This window comes from Lottia gigantea (assembly GCF_000327385.1).
Source record: "Lottia gigantea unplaced genomic scaffold LOTGIsca_187, whole genome shotgun sequence".
NCBI classification, from domain to species: domain Eukaryota; kingdom Metazoa; phylum Mollusca; class Gastropoda; family Lottiidae; genus Lottia; species Lottia gigantea.
Genome location: NW_008708344.1, coordinates 20608 through 37292, shown reverse-complemented (window position 1 = coordinate 37292; position 16685 = coordinate 20608).

Here is a 16685-nt window from a genome sequence, read left to right as displayed (position 1 = left end):
ATATACAGATTACATTCAATACATAAACTTTCCAAAAGTTCAAGTTTTTCTATCTATAAAACATAGGTTAATAATAACTGCTGTAATAAATATTACTATGCTTTTCTGGGTTTTTTAAAATAAATTCATAAAAATATGCTGCTAAAAATATATGTATATATGTTGAAGTAAAATTTATAAGATGTATAAATAAAGCGAAGTTTATCTGTGTGTGTCTCAAATGTCTTTATTCTGGGTATATTATGCAGATAAGTAAACTGGAGACATGAATATATAAAAGGTATGAATGAAAGCTTACAGTGATAAAGTGGGCCGTTATAGTGTGTCAAGTGTGGTATATCAACCATGGTATATCACTTCATATACCATACCTAGTACCGTAAGAAACCTGTGTTACTATGTAACTGTTTAACATGGGTTTATATGTAAATGTTCAGGTATATCAAAGCTAGTATGTAAATTATATGATGTAAAATAAAATTAAAACTGACCTGAAAATCTATCTTCAATTTGACAGTTACCCAAAATAAAGAGACCCAATATAAGGGCACTTGGTATATATCTGAAAATACAAGAACATGAACATAGTAAGAACACCCCAAATATATCCATGCAGTATAACTATACAATCCTTGGTAAGAATAAGCACATACCTATGAAACATTTTGATTTGCTCCAAAAACACAAACACGTTTCAAAGTTTATGAGGTTTAACCGAAGACATAATAACTGCGTGTCTTTACAGTTACAACACTCAACTTTGACTAAACTTTCAACCATGTGTATACTGTTATAGACTAATCCACTTTATACCGTCTGAGGGGGTACAGTGTCAAATTGTCGGTAAATTTCGTGTAAGCTTTGGTTAAATAGTTACAGTACAAATACATTTCTACCCCCATTCATACAAAATAAGATCTTCTTATTAAATTCATGAACCGCTGATTTTCTGAAATTTGGGTATAATTTGGCAATTGATAACAGTGCATTTCTTACAACTTTCTTTTTCTATAATACTTATTAGTTATCAGCCTGTAACAAAGATATGTGTATGGAACTGCAAGATGTTTCCGTTCCGTAACAAAATAAGTCAAATTGTATATTATACATATCCCATAATAACCACATTAATATAACTGTATATTCATACCTGCAAAGTAACAAATATATTAATGTAACTGTATATTTATACCTACAAAGTAACAAAGATATTGATGTAACTGTATATTTATACCCACACAGTCACAAAGATATAGATGTAACTATGTTTTAATATAACTGTACATTTATAACGATCTCGTAACAAAAATTATAATGTATAACTGTACATTTATGGAGGTCCTGTAACAAGAATATTAATGTAACTGTACATTTATAACGACCCCATAACAAAAATTATAATGTATAACTGTTCCTTTTTAGAGATCCTGTAACAAGAATATTAATGTAACTGTAGGCTAGACCTTTTTCGACCTAGAAACAATTCAATGTAACTGTACATTTATAAATGAAATGAAATGAATGGAGTTTTACGTCCTACTGTACATTTATATCATCCACATATGAATGTAAGGATGTATGTTTTCGACCCGATACAAATGTAATGTAATGTAATGTAATATTAGTTTAATATTTGTAAAACATTATTTAACTGTACATTTTTACATAACTCGCAACACACAAGTCAAATTCTACATTTTCCAACCCGTAACAAGTAACTGAACATTGTTTATAGTCCTAAACAAAAATATCAATTAACAGTATATCGTTTACTACCCGTTACAAAAATATCAATTAACAGTATATCGTTTACTACCCGTAACAAAAATATCAATTAACAGTATATCGTTTACTACCCGTAACAAAAATATCAATGTAACTGAATATTGTTTACTACCCGTAACAAAATATCAATGTTACTATACATTTATACCGACATGCATGAAGTTGCCCATATGTTTATAGAATGTCAAACTCCATATTAGGCCTACATTTTCAGTTAAAAGTAGGCCGATGTCCTGAAGATATTTATTTTCGTAAAGGTGTTGTCAGGCAGGGTGTTGACTCTACGTCATATGAATCATTTTAAAATATATATTTGGCAATCTGATTGTACAATGATGTAATATCAAACAGAATGATGTACATTGTTCATGATATTTCAACTCGATTCCTGCAACAACCACATTTCTACATCACCAATAACCATGGGCGTCAATAGACAATACTTTGACCTTATAAAATTAATGCAATTTTCTTAACATTTTATCATGCACGTACTTTTCACTAATAATGTACTGTTTCTGTTACCAATTTACATAAAATAAATACACAAAACATGATAAAAGAATACAAGAGTATTGTACAAATTAAAAGAATAACAAGAGTAGGCTAGTCTTGTCTAGGTATCTTTGTACATAGTTTTATTCGTATTGTTGTACTATGACTGAAAACCATGAAGGGGAAATAATGCTAATTTCTAAATTCACCAAACTGAAACGGACAGATTTGCCATTTTGGGAGGTTGATTTGGGTCTTGAATGAATGTAAATTGTTTTCGAAAGTGCAAGAAAAGTACTAAGATATAACTCCATCAGCAATACCTCAAACTACGAATTACACTATATATTTAAAGAAAAGGCGAGTCGTCATTTTAACCTTCAAATGCGGATTATTCTAGACTCACATGGATTTGATAGCCCAAATTTCGACCGTGAGCTGTTAACATGATTACTGATAAGCTTAGCTTAGCTGAGACTAAAGTACGATTGCACAAACGGATAGCGAACCAGTTCATTTAATACGGCTCTCTCTGTGGAGAGGATATAGGATTATCTCGATAGTTCGAATAGTACGAGACGAAGAAGCTGGGATCCAGATGTATTTAAAGGATGTATTATATTAAATGTTGTTTCTATAAGCTGTAAAGGAAGCGAGATAAAAACGTTTGAATCATAACTTCCACAATTATTCTTTCTTTGACTGAGTAGTTTGATTTCTACTTGTTGAAATATTAGTGTAAGTTTTCTTACTGACTATAAGATACCATCTTAAGACAATGGCGGCGCTGTCGAGGGTTCAAAAGAGGTTATGAATTTCTGAGAAATTTGAAAATGAAATTTGTTTACGTTTTTGCCATAATATGAGTCAAAAGGCACCAAATCAATTCTATTTTTCAAAAAATTCCGGCTTAGACTCCTGTCAGACACAGCAGTTTTAACCTACAGCGCTTTCAAAGAGAATCTCAACCCCGACAGTTGTCCCACCAGTTCCTGGACTAGGTGAAGAGAGTCCTAAGAAGTTTGATCTAACTAGTATATTAGTATGATAACAAATAAAATCAGAGCTGTTGCTTCTATATTTTAAATAGAAGTAGAGCTGAGTCAAAATATTGGGATTTAGGAACCCTTCACAACGTCAAGCTATTACGAACTGCGTCTAATACCTTGACTTCAGTGGGCTCTTTTCTTGTATCAAGGATGTCTGTAAATGCAGAGATTTGACTGGATTGTACGCTACAGTATAAGTAAGTAAACCAAAAGTGATAATATTTACAGTCTATGTCGAACATTTTTTTTGGAACAGTTGCTGAGGTTGAAGATTTGTATCTTGGGACCAATCTATAGGCTATTTTGTATGCAAGACGTATTTGAAAGTACACGATGACTAGGTCAGAGCGACCATATTCCATGACACAATGTATAAAATACCTATATAATCTGTAGAAAAGATAAAGGTTGAATAAACGATTCAAGATTAGAATAACAACTTCATTCTCACGATATTCCACATTTTATATCATCTTTATTATTTCCGTTCTATTCATCTATTTCCTTCTTATTTCAAACTTGCACCTTTCTCATCCTGAATATATTATCTATTACGTATTTCTTAATACAGTTGTTTATATTCAGTGTAAAATGAGAGAAAATACATGTACAGACATAGACATGCGACCACCTTGGGTTTGCCAGTCAAAAATTGAAAGATACTCTTTAGACGTTCAAAACAGTTGATTTAGTTTTAGCAAGTAATATCAGACTGACTTCAATGGTATGAAATAAATTTGACAGGTAGTATCACAGTGATTCTTTTGGTAAAATTCTAAATTATCAAGTGATATCATTGCCTTCAATAGTATGAAAAGATCTAGCAGGTGATATCACTGACTTCAACGGTAGGAAGAATTTAGCTGGTAATATTACCTAATTTAAATGGTATGAAGAGATATTGCAAGTGATATTCACTGACTTCAATGGAAGGAATAATTGAGCTGGTAATATCACTGACTTCAATGGTATGAATGATTTAGCTAGTGGTATCACCGACTGTATTTGTATGTAGAGATTAAGCAAGTGATATCACTGACATCAACCGTATGAAGAGATTTAGCAAGTGTTATCACTGACTTCAATGGTGTGAAGATATTTAGCTAGTGATATCATTGACTTGAATGGTACGAATGCAAATTTAGCAAATATCATATCAATGACTTTAACCGTATGAAATTTAGTATGACTGCCATTGACTACATTTGAATGAAAAATGATTTAGCAAGTGATATCAGTGGTAAAAAGACATATAAGACAAGTTTTATCACTGCCTTCAATGTTATAAAGAGATATTTTGCAAGTGATATCAATGACCGCTATGATATACTGATGTCAATTGTTTTCAATACAAGTGATATCACTGACTTCAATAGAATGTAGACCTACTGGGCAAGTGATATCACTGACGTCAATGGTTTACATACAAGCTATATAACTTCAAAGGTATGAAGAGAGATTTAGCAAGTAGTATCACCGACTTCATTAGTATGAAGAGAAATTTGCAAGTGATATCACCGACTTCATTGGTATGAAGAGAGATTTAGCAAGTGATATCACTGACTTTAATGGTATGAAGAGAGCTTTAGCAAGTGATATCACTGACTTCAATGGTATGAAGTCAAATTTAGCAAGAGCTATCACTGAGGTCAATGGCACAAAACAAAAACAAAAAAGACAACAAAACATCTGTGACTGCAATTGTATGAAAAGAGATTTAGCAAGTGTTATCACCGACTTCAGTGGAATGAAGAGATTTAGCAAGTGATATCACTGACTTCCTTTCACGGGTAAGAAGAGAGATTACGACAAACGATAACGAAGTGTGAAACATGGTGTGTTCGTTATATTGGCTTTATTGGGTAAATATTTATAAAATGAATAAACAACTGATTTATGGCGACTACAATATTAACCCAACTGACCACCAACTGACCATTTGACCAGTGGCCGATGTACTAATTAATATACACATGTTCTAATTGTGTATATACAGAAGTGGGCCACAATGTACAGCGTTCAAATAAGGTGATACTCCGCCGAACAATCTATAAGGTAGAAATTCTTGTTACTTCCGGCTTGGCTCTTCTTTGAGACAACATTTATGAAATTGACTGCATATTGATTTTGATATATTGATATTGATAAAGTGTCTAGATAATTCAGACTATATTATATGAATCATTGGGAAGTGAGATATAGACTAGCATAATTAGACAGCTCAATTCACTGTGATTTAAATTATCAACATGGCCATGCCTGCTGCAGTTGTTGTTTAAAATATGATGGCATTTGACTATCGGATTTCGAAATACGCTATAAATTGCAATATTACATACATGGGATCTATAGAAATATTCGGTTATCATTTTTTAATGTTTACTGATAAAACTTGACATATTCAACAAAATGGTTAATGACGCAGGAATAGAAAAGTGCAAAAATGGGTTATTCCAGCTGTGAAGGAATTTCAAATAAAAAGTTAAAGACGTGATTTATATAGCTAACTTTTAAAGTTGGTATTACTTTGTCGATCATTTGGAAATAAAAAATGTTTTGTGCAATGTTTTAGACTGATTAAACGGTTGAGTTTGGTGAGAGAATTTGGCCAAAGCAGCAGTATTAGACTACTATTTATATTTCAGATGTCTTTTGACTGCTCGTTTTAGTAACTGAAGTATTGATGAAGCAGCCAATGACTTCAGTACTATCTTCTCTGATACGTTTTGCCAACCAGTGTAATTAAAAAAAGGGGCATACAAACCTTTGGAATGTCTGAAAATCGTTAGAGGATAGAGCTATATCTCTTTTCCAGAGCTCTCGTGAGCCAAAAAGTTCATTAGTTACCAAAATGATGTCAAGTGTAAGTCCTGCCGTTTTGACAGCTATGTATTGAAACTGAAGAGAAAACTTTCGTTTCCCAAAGTACATAGCTTACATAAAATTGATCAAAGTTGTATTTATGGAAAGAAATAACTCTTTAAGTGTCGGTTTCCTTGGTACTTCATTAGGAAGGTCAGTGGTTTCATAAGGTCAAGTAAAAGTTGTGAATTTTACCCGTTAAACTATTCAAATCAAATCATGTCGATAGATTGTGGCTCAAACAGAGGCTTTAACTGGGCTGGGTATTTTGTTCTTTTTTAACGTTAACATTAACATTTTTTCTTGCATTCTGAAACCCCTCTATAAGTCGATTTAATGCCTGTTTATGGAAGATTTAAGATAGAAGTCTATAGTACATAATACCACCTTTGGTAGGACCTCAGCATAAGTTGTGAACTTGGTTCAATCAGTCCCTATGCTAGTTAAGCCACTGCAGCGTCTATTGGTAATCAGCATAAACATTGAAAGTTGTAAATTGAGTTTCCTTAATAATAACAAGGGTGTACGATTTCGTATTCTAATCCTTGAGCATGAAACTTCGTATCAAAACATTATGTTTTCTTACTAGAAGTTTAAGTATAGACCATCCGGTATAAATGAAGGTTATCTGATATAAATGAAGGTCATCTGATGTAATTGAAGGTTAGCTGGTATTAATGAAGATTATTTAGTATAAATGAAGGTTAGCTGATATAAATGAAGGTTAGCTGATATAAATATGATGTCATCTGATCTAAATTAAGGTTATCCGATATTAAAGATGGGTTTTCTTATTGTTTAGAGTCGAATTAAGATTAAGATTTTGATTAATTGGCGTTTCCAATGAATTATCACGTATTCTTAATCACATCATTATGTTAATTTTTGCAAATAATTAAGAGTTTCAACCAATAATAAATGTCCATGTATGGACAGTCTGGATAAACAAAAAAAGTCTTTTTGACCTTTCTTGGTCTGTCACTCATTGGAATTCTGCTGGTAATTTTCTTCTAATTTAACTAATTATGAATTAATGATGGACATAAACAAACTGGTATTTTTCCAAGTCATTAGAACACCTCTACTTTCTATTTATATAAGTATTAACATTTTCATTTTTATAAATCTGGTTCGAATAATAGACGATATTTATCCATTAGCTAATAATATAGGAGCATATTTATTATATAACAACCTCTTCTTGTATCAATAATAAATATCATAACCTTGGCTTTAGAAAATTTACTAATTGTATTATGTCTTTAATCAGAATTTTTAGGGGAACTATAAAAAGTCCAGCATTTTATTTATAGGATTTCTACCACCACTTTCAAAATAATCTAGATATGTTGCTATTAATTTCAGTTGCCAGAATGAAAATTTGATGCTTGGTTCGCTGGGGGAGTACTGGAGCACAGCAATTTAAGCGATATCGCATCGCAATTTGTGAGAGCGATATTTATATCTATAAGATCCAACCAGACGTTACACAGTTTATCAATGTTAGAGAAAATTAGTTAACAAGAATAAATAGTTTTATCTCGGGGCTAATATAGAAATTATATTTATCAAGTATGAAATGAAAGATAAGAGATTCTGAGACGAGGGGGTGTTTTGGTTGAGGTGACCTTATCTAGTGTCAAGTTGTCTTTTCATGAACAATGGCTGACTCTAACAATCAGAACTCTGAACTCTATCAATGTGAATGATCATCATACTTCCGTAATATATCTAAGTCATCTTTCAATGCTGTATGAGTAAGAGGTTGGATAAAATGGACAATAAACATGTAAAACTTTATAGTTTTCAGTAAATAAAAAGGCAAAGGCTATTTACCACGACGTATAGTATAACATCATTGAGCTGACGCCACTACATTCAGTCTTAAGACCAAACGCTTTTTTGTTTAAATAACTGCCGAGAGTGTTCCTTTCATACATTTTAATGAATCTTATTCTGTGTGTCGCAGACGTTTGTTTAAAACTTTCCAACTAGCTGTCGTATCTTTCGAGTTTTTTATATTCCAGACAACTTTTTGTAGGCTATTGAAAAAGCATTACGGACATTTGAAATTAATCTCTGCCGCTGTGAATGGAATTAAATCATGAATTCCGATTTTACCAATGAAATGTAAAAGGTTCTATGAAAAATACCGAAAATAAAACCCACTAACAGCATTTTTTAAAAATCCTGAGTTGTTGCGCAATGTATTTAGGCGTTCACCATATTATTAGAACAATGACAAACGTAAAATTTAATGATACATTTCTATTTCTATAAGAAGTAACTCCCCCACATGGGTGAAATGTCTAGATATTTACTCCGTCTTTACTTGATATAAATACATTAACTTGTTGGTGTCTCATGATAGATGAACACACCACACAAAAAAGCTAAACAGGCCAGAAAGCAAAATGATGCTACAGGATAGGCCTACTATAATAAGATGGATGCTTTAAAGAGTACAGGTCTTTTCATTATTTTGCTGACGATGAAGACATGAGCAATATTCAGTTAGCCTATCCATGTCACTTTTCAGAATCCAAATCCTACGCCCAGATTAATCGTTATTAATTAAATCACATCGAGGTGAAGGTAGATCGTTTTCAACATTCTGAAGTTGCTAATGTGATGCAATGTACAATGAAGGAAACTTTGCCAGGACAGCAGCATTAGCACCATGGGACCTCAGGTGTATTTTCCCGAACGATTAGGCCCAAACGCCCTTTTTCATGCCAGACCCTGAAGATATATCCGGTGTTATTATTATCTCGATAAAGACAAATATTAAAGTGAAAAGTGCGCCATCTTTTTTGACCAATCACAATTTAGTCTCAGAACGGGAGTTTGTCTAGAATTATCCGCCTTTGAATGTTAAAATGACGACTCGACGATATAAAGAAAAGACACATATAGGAAAAGTAGAATAAAATTCCTAGTTTGTATAATTTCAACAGTTATAATAACAAAACCTGTAAAATCCAAATTAAAGGGATAATTTCACCATCCGTTTGACAAGCCTAAACTTCGTCTCAAATACAGTCGAATTTGAAACCCTATGGAAGTTAAAATGACGATAGAAATAGAAAGTGAAATTCAATACTCAGAACTAGCCCCCAAAATGGCGCACCTATCACTTTTAATAGTAAATATTTTATGTGTAACAAAACGAGGAAACAAGTTGTATCGATACCAGTAATGAACGGAAGTGTAGCCTGATGTACCCAGTAAAGTATATATCTAAAAGAGCATCTTGACAAATGCCGAACACGTTTCGTAGTATCTAATAAATATCAGTGTGTTAAGTGAGGGGGCACTCAAGCGTATTTTGTCGTCCCATCGCAGCGAATTGAAAAAGTCGCTCGTGTGACCGCTAACGTCGACGTACATATCGCCAGCATAAAAATGTTAAATATTTTGAAATATACCAAATCTTATTTGAGCCACCAGAGAAAAAACTTTTTGTTAATTGTCGTATTTATTGCTATGCCTACTAATTATGAAGTAAGCAGCTTGAAAAACTTCTTTTGGTGTTTGGCCTTGTAAGACTCGATATATTTAGTTGAAACCTTCAGAATAAGTAGACATATTTCTCCACATTTTGAATACATCCGTACGGTAGCTTTCGCAATCTACCAAAAAGCATGATGGTTTTTTAAAATAGTTATGGCATAGAAAAATTTACTCAATTCTTTAAGTTAAAACTTTCAGATATGTTAAAGGACACATTTCGGGGTATAGTTTTCATAAATTTGAGCAGATACGAACGACCGAAGTTCCCAATCGGGCTTTGTTTGTAGTAGTGTAGGTTTCTTAGGTAGGTTTCAAAGGCTACGATCGTTTAGACCATCAGTACATGACGGAGATCCATTACCCAATCCTGTCTCAAGTTAGCCAATGGAACAAACCTCTACATGTGGAGCTTGGAATTTGACACTTCCAAGATGATATGAAATAAGAAATCTTATGAATACCTGATCTAGATAGAACGGTTTTCACATGTGGTACAGAAACCATATTCCCTCGACAGATATGACCTAAATATCATTTGACATAAGTAGGTCAAGATGGACATATTTCGCGCCTTTCCTCGTCATATTTCTGCCGTGTAATACTGCAATTAATATATACATCAATACCTGAAGAATTCAAAGTATATTACAGTATTCGGCTCATTTCAATACCTATCTAAACAGAAGACAGAGCATCCTGTAAAAATAACCATACAATATATTATCCTTAAGGGACAGATGCTCTATTTTTGACCAATCCTACCTTCTCAGTAACGGGAATCTTTAGCTAAGCCAATAGCGTTTACAGCTCACCGTAGAAATTTAAGCCTGGTGTGGAAATATACTCTATACAAACCTTTGATCTTCACTACACAGACGGTTAGATAAAAGAAATATTGAGAATATATTTTAGGGAACCGGAGTAGTTGTTATTTCTATGAAACAATCAACAATATTAATATTGTAGGAATACACGGTCGCCCTATCTTAGATATATCACAAGGTAAGTAGACTACAGCTTTGATCATCCGGCCTCTTCCATGTAGGAATCACGAGAATAAATTTCGACACAGTTTGCACACAGCTATGACACTGATTACAATCAGCTACGACACATGTTACGATACGGGTTACAACACAATTACGATACGGGTTACAATACAACTAGGCCTACGATGTTACAAAACAAATACGATGTGGGTTACAACACAGATATGTCACGGGTTACAATAAAAATACGGTGTGGGTTGCAATACAAATACGTCTAGGGTAACAATAAAGCTACGGCACGGGTAACAATACAGTACAACACAGGTTACAATACAACCACGACACAGATTACCATACGAACATGATACAGGTTATAATACAACCATGATACAGGTTATAATACAACAAAGATAAAGGTTACAACTACGACGTGGACTGTGGACTACAATATAAATAAGGTGTGCGTTACAATACAGATATGTCAAGGGTAACAATACAACTACGAAACGGGTTACGATACAACTACTACACAGGTTACAATACTGCTATAAACGGGATACAACACTACTACAATGCGGGTTACAATACAACTACGGTGTTACAAACCAAATACGGTGTGGGTTACAATATAAATATGTCACGGGTTACAATATAAATAGGGTGTGGGTTGCTATACAGATACAACAAGGGTTATAATACAACTACGAAACGGGTTACAATACAACTACGGCACAGGTTAAAATACAGCTATGAAACGGGCTACAATACAGATACGACGAGGGTTACAACACAAAAGAACAAGTGGTTGCCTAGCAAGATACGCCCACTTTCCTGATACATTTTCATTATATAAAGGGCAGTCACCTATCTGTGTCAAGTCGAACCAAAAATCTAATTTGTGAAAGATATTGTTGATTTAAACAAACACACATTAAATAAAATTCTGACATAAACTGTCACCTCTATCGCTAACAAATTTTGATGCGCTTTTACTAAGTCATGGGCAATAACTCAAATTCCGTTGATCGAAAAATTGTAAAATTCGAACTTGTCCAAGATATCATCATTATAAATATTCATATTTAATTGAAATTGGATGAAAACTCTAGTCTCTATTGTGTTCACAACCAAATTTTGACACGTTTTTCATAAGTCTATGGCAATAACTCAAAAACCGTTCATCAGACGTGGACAGACGGACGGACAGGGGCGACGACAATATACGACCAAATAATGTGGGTGTATAAAAAAGGAGGGGAGATAACCCAATATCTTTGACTCTGATCTTGTTCGTTCGCCACTTAATAAGTAATTGCTTTGTAACGGATTGCGAAAATGATACACCTGAAATTATGATCATTTTACAGAGATGGTAAAGACGTTTTCTATGCTTTATTTTAGCACCATTTCAATGTAGTCAGATCTTCGTAGTTCCTGTAATAATAGAAATGCTTAACCGGATATGACATCAGTCTTACAGCTAATAATTATATTATAGAGACGTTAATATTGCTGTGTCCTAAAACGCTTAGAATAGTGGAATTGCAAAACACACACATGTGTCTGACTTAAAATTGGAATGGTTATAATCGATCATATCATAATCTCCGATAAATAAACAAATGTGGAAAACCTCTTTACAATCCCAATTTTAGTGCATGCAGGAGACGATGATGCTAAAAGTCTAGAATTTACCACCACACACCGATCATGATGAAGTAATGTTCATAATAAATATGACGTAAGTGTTGACATTGAGGCAACAAAAACTCCAATACGACAAATTGAAAACATATTACAATCATATTTATATCATATCATAACACACTGAAGACATTCCTGGATTCTAAACAACCACCTCCAGGAATCATGCATTAATTAGATTATTCAATGCCAGACAATCAAAATAATTCACAGGCAAATACACCCCTCTCATAGGGTTTCTGATTCATTTTTAATGTTTTTACTACATCATGTATAACAATTTAAAAAAAATGCTGAAGAGTCCTCTAAAGGGAAGAAGATTTGAGCGAGCAACTTTACCTTTATCCACTTATAGGTCATGATTCGCAATTTCAGGGGATGATTTATGTAATATGTAAATAGTCTTTACAAGAACTATAGAACTGAACGAAAATTGCATAATTGCAATAAATTACAAATTTCACTTTCTATTTCTATCATCATGTTAACTTTCAAACGCAAATAGTTTTTTACACACATGTATTAGAAAGCCCACATTTCAACGGTGAGCTGTGAACTGATTAGCTTAACTAAAAAATTTCTGTTTCTGAGGTACGATTTGTGTAACTATCCCTTTAATTTAGATTTTACAGGTTTTGTTATTATAACTGTTGGTTAGAAAGATAATAGACCTAATGATTGCTTCTCTCTTTTTATCTTGTTTTTCATTTAAATATCATTCCAGGAATAGGTAATCTGTTGGAATCGAGTTGCATTTAGATGGCCGTAGAATTTGGAAACATGCCTAAAATGCTGTTAGCAAAACATATTATCTGAATGAATGGAACTCAAATGATTGTTAGGATAAACCTATCAGAATATAAACAGATAAATACAATTTATTTTATCAAACAATATAAATTTATTTATCAGATATTATGTGATAAAAGTAGCCTCACTTTAAAGGGACAGTTGCGCCATTTAGGAGGTTGATTTTAGTATTGAATATATGTAAATAGTCTTCAGAAGTACTAAGAATTTTACTCACTATTTCTATATTTCTATATATATGTCTTTTCTATATATCACAGAGTATTGACGAGTCGTCATTTTAACACTCAAACACAGATAATTCTGGACACACATTGATTTGAAGGCTCAAATTTCGACGGTGAGTTGTGAACACTATTATTAATTGGCTTAGTAGAAGAGAAAAGTATGATTGGTCAAAAAGAATGGCGCATCTGTCCCTTTAAATAAAACAAACTAAGGAATCTTGGAGGCCGAAGATATTCTTCATACAATTAACTTCGAACTCCTGAGTTCCCAGTTCAATTTTAGCTTGACTAAAATAAGCAATGTGACAGGCCATAATCAACCTTTCAGAACACATGATTCCACCCTTGGCTTTCACAAAGCCTAACTCAGCATCGACCAATAAGGTTGAAACCCCGATATTGTGATAAATGTCTGCAGGATAGTTCTTTCTTGATGTCCAAGCAAATAGGAAATAAAAGAAGCTTTCTAATTACTTCACTATCGCAAATGAATGGTGGAAATTGACGCTATCAGTGTCGCCGATTAAGAAAACATTTTAATAAAAAAAAATTAGAAAACCTTTTACAATCATTTTAATAAGATGTTTAGCTACCACGGAACCATTTTTAAACTATTAAATACTGCAGCCATTCCATAGTAAGACAAAAACACATGAAAAATGACACGATCAGTCATCTATTGGCGAGTCCTTAACGCCAACCTTTCCTTCCGTTTCGTAAACTCCCACATTGGGTAAGAATGGAAACAATGTTCCCAACTGTATTGTTTCTAGTTTCAGGCAGACGTCAAAGTATGTTCCTAATGGCTTCCAAATGACCGCCAAATAATAGTAATAGCAGACACGAAGGAATGACAGCATTGTGACAGGTTTTAGTCTGGTAATTCAGGTACATTGGTGAAATTTGATTACATTTTGAAGAGCCCAAGCCCATATTAACGCATTTAAGATTTGAAAGGTGAAAGAATTGGCGAGAATTTGTGGTCAGAATGATTTTGATAGAGAAATGTTAAATAATATAATAATGTTAAATAATATAATAATATAAGCATCAAAAATAATATAATCAATGCTTTAACGGGGAGAGGGGCATAATTATGTGGTCCGTAATATAACCGCCACGGCCTTTCAAGTGTACTGATCATAAAATATTATTCTTAAGTTTGTATACCAAAGTGATATCATGATTCGATTTTCCCGAAGACTTGAAACTGAAAAGTCATTCCTTTGCCTACAGAAAGAGATAAAACTGATTCACATTTCTAAGAAACAAACACACCTGGTTGCCCTGGAAACCAGAATCGCCATATTGTTCTTGTTAGCGGGCATCAGGAAGTGGTGTATCTTTGATGTTGTAAAGAAGAGTAGGAAATGGATTATTATATCGGGTCAGAGTGTTAGGGTTGAGATGACATCATCCTAGATCAACTTAATACTTTTATAGAAGCAGATGGTGCAGCTTGTCGAGATTAAAAGTGAAAAGCTTTTCTCTCCAGGTGCTAGGATATGATACATATTAGAATGCATCCTTTATCTTAGCCCGACAAATGACGGAGAAACAATTGGGCAAATTTGGCTCCACCAGTTCCTCAAACTGATATAATGATGTAATTTCATCTGAACCACGAGACTTTGAAACATTTTGATGCTTGCATTTCAGAATGTTTTTATTTCAACATCCCGAAATAGGATTATCTTCGTGTTTCCCCTTGTCATCGGAGGTGCTGACACAGAATAGGCGTTAACCCCCAAGGATGGAAAACAAACTTTAGGTGTTTCTTCATTTGCTCATTCTGGTACAGTACGCACATCTTTTACCCAAGAATAAGATGCATTTGATTGGTTTGTCCTATATAGTAACGTCCAGACTATATTCTATAAGGATGATTTACTGGGTTGTGTGGGAGATATTTCACAGGTCAATGATTGACTACTAACATTTATTAACTATATAGTATATATGTTGTAGTAAAGAGAACAAGACAGTGTTCTCATCATTATTCTGTTATAGATAGAATCTCTCGGTATTGTCTTCATGTCTTGGCACCCTCCATTATGTTAATATCAGTAACATTTGATTAATAGATTCTACTAATAATACCCAATAGAACATCAGTTACATCTGATACTATCCTTTATGACTTCTGAGTCTTGTCTCTGTGATTTCTCACTCTATCCTCTGTGGTATTTGAGTCTAACCTTTTGTTTAGTTTAGCCTTTGTATTTCTAAGTCTATTATATGGTTTCTGATTCAAGCTTCAGTGGTTTCTTGTTCCAGCCTCATCGTTTTTTAAGTCTGGCCTGTGTTGTTTTAGAGTTTAGTCTCTGTGGTTTCAAAGACCAGCCTCAATGGTTTCTGACTCTAGCCTGTGTGGTTTCAAAGTCTAGCCTCAATGGTTTCTGAGTCTGGCCCGTGTGGTTTCTGAGTGAAGCCTCTGTGATTTCTTAGCCTAGCCTCGGTGGTTTCTTAGCCTAGCCTCGGTGGTTTCTTAGCCTAGCCTCTGTGGTTTCTGAGTCAAAACTCTTTGAATTCTTAGCCTAGCCTATGTGGTTTCTGAGTCTTGCCTCTGTTGTTTCTTACAGAACTTGTCATTTGATTGATGAATGAATGGACAACTTTATTAACCTAATATGTTATTTTCCAAGATATTTATTTTTATAGTTTTGATGATGTTAATGGCAGAAGATGAAATTCTGTTTTCACAAAATGTCAAGTCAAATTAAAACTGACATTTTATAATGTACCTTTATATTTCAAAATCTATGGCATTGCCTCTGATATTCTGTGATAGAATACAGTTATTATTGAACAAATTAAAGAAGGCATCCCAGATAGACTTAATAGTAAACAGTCTTATATTTTTGAATTTCAATATCTATATCCTCAAGTGATGATCATTTCACAATGTTTTGTAAAAATCTCTTTAAGAACTGTATCATTCAACGCACCACTACATGGCTTCATGGAGGCATATGAAACTATATATTATACAGTTATAAAAGAACAATTTAATAATAGTTAAAATGTACATTTTGTCTATAACAATAATATATATATTTTGTTTTCTATACATACAAACATATATCATATCAATATTATATATATACCAGTAACTGAAAATATATTAATTCATGGCATAAATCCCTTAAATGATCACTTTATCTGTTGAAAAAACAGATCTGATTTAATTCATAAAGATGAGCCGTCTACTATATCTTGAAGTTATCAATTGTTATTTATATTAATTAACC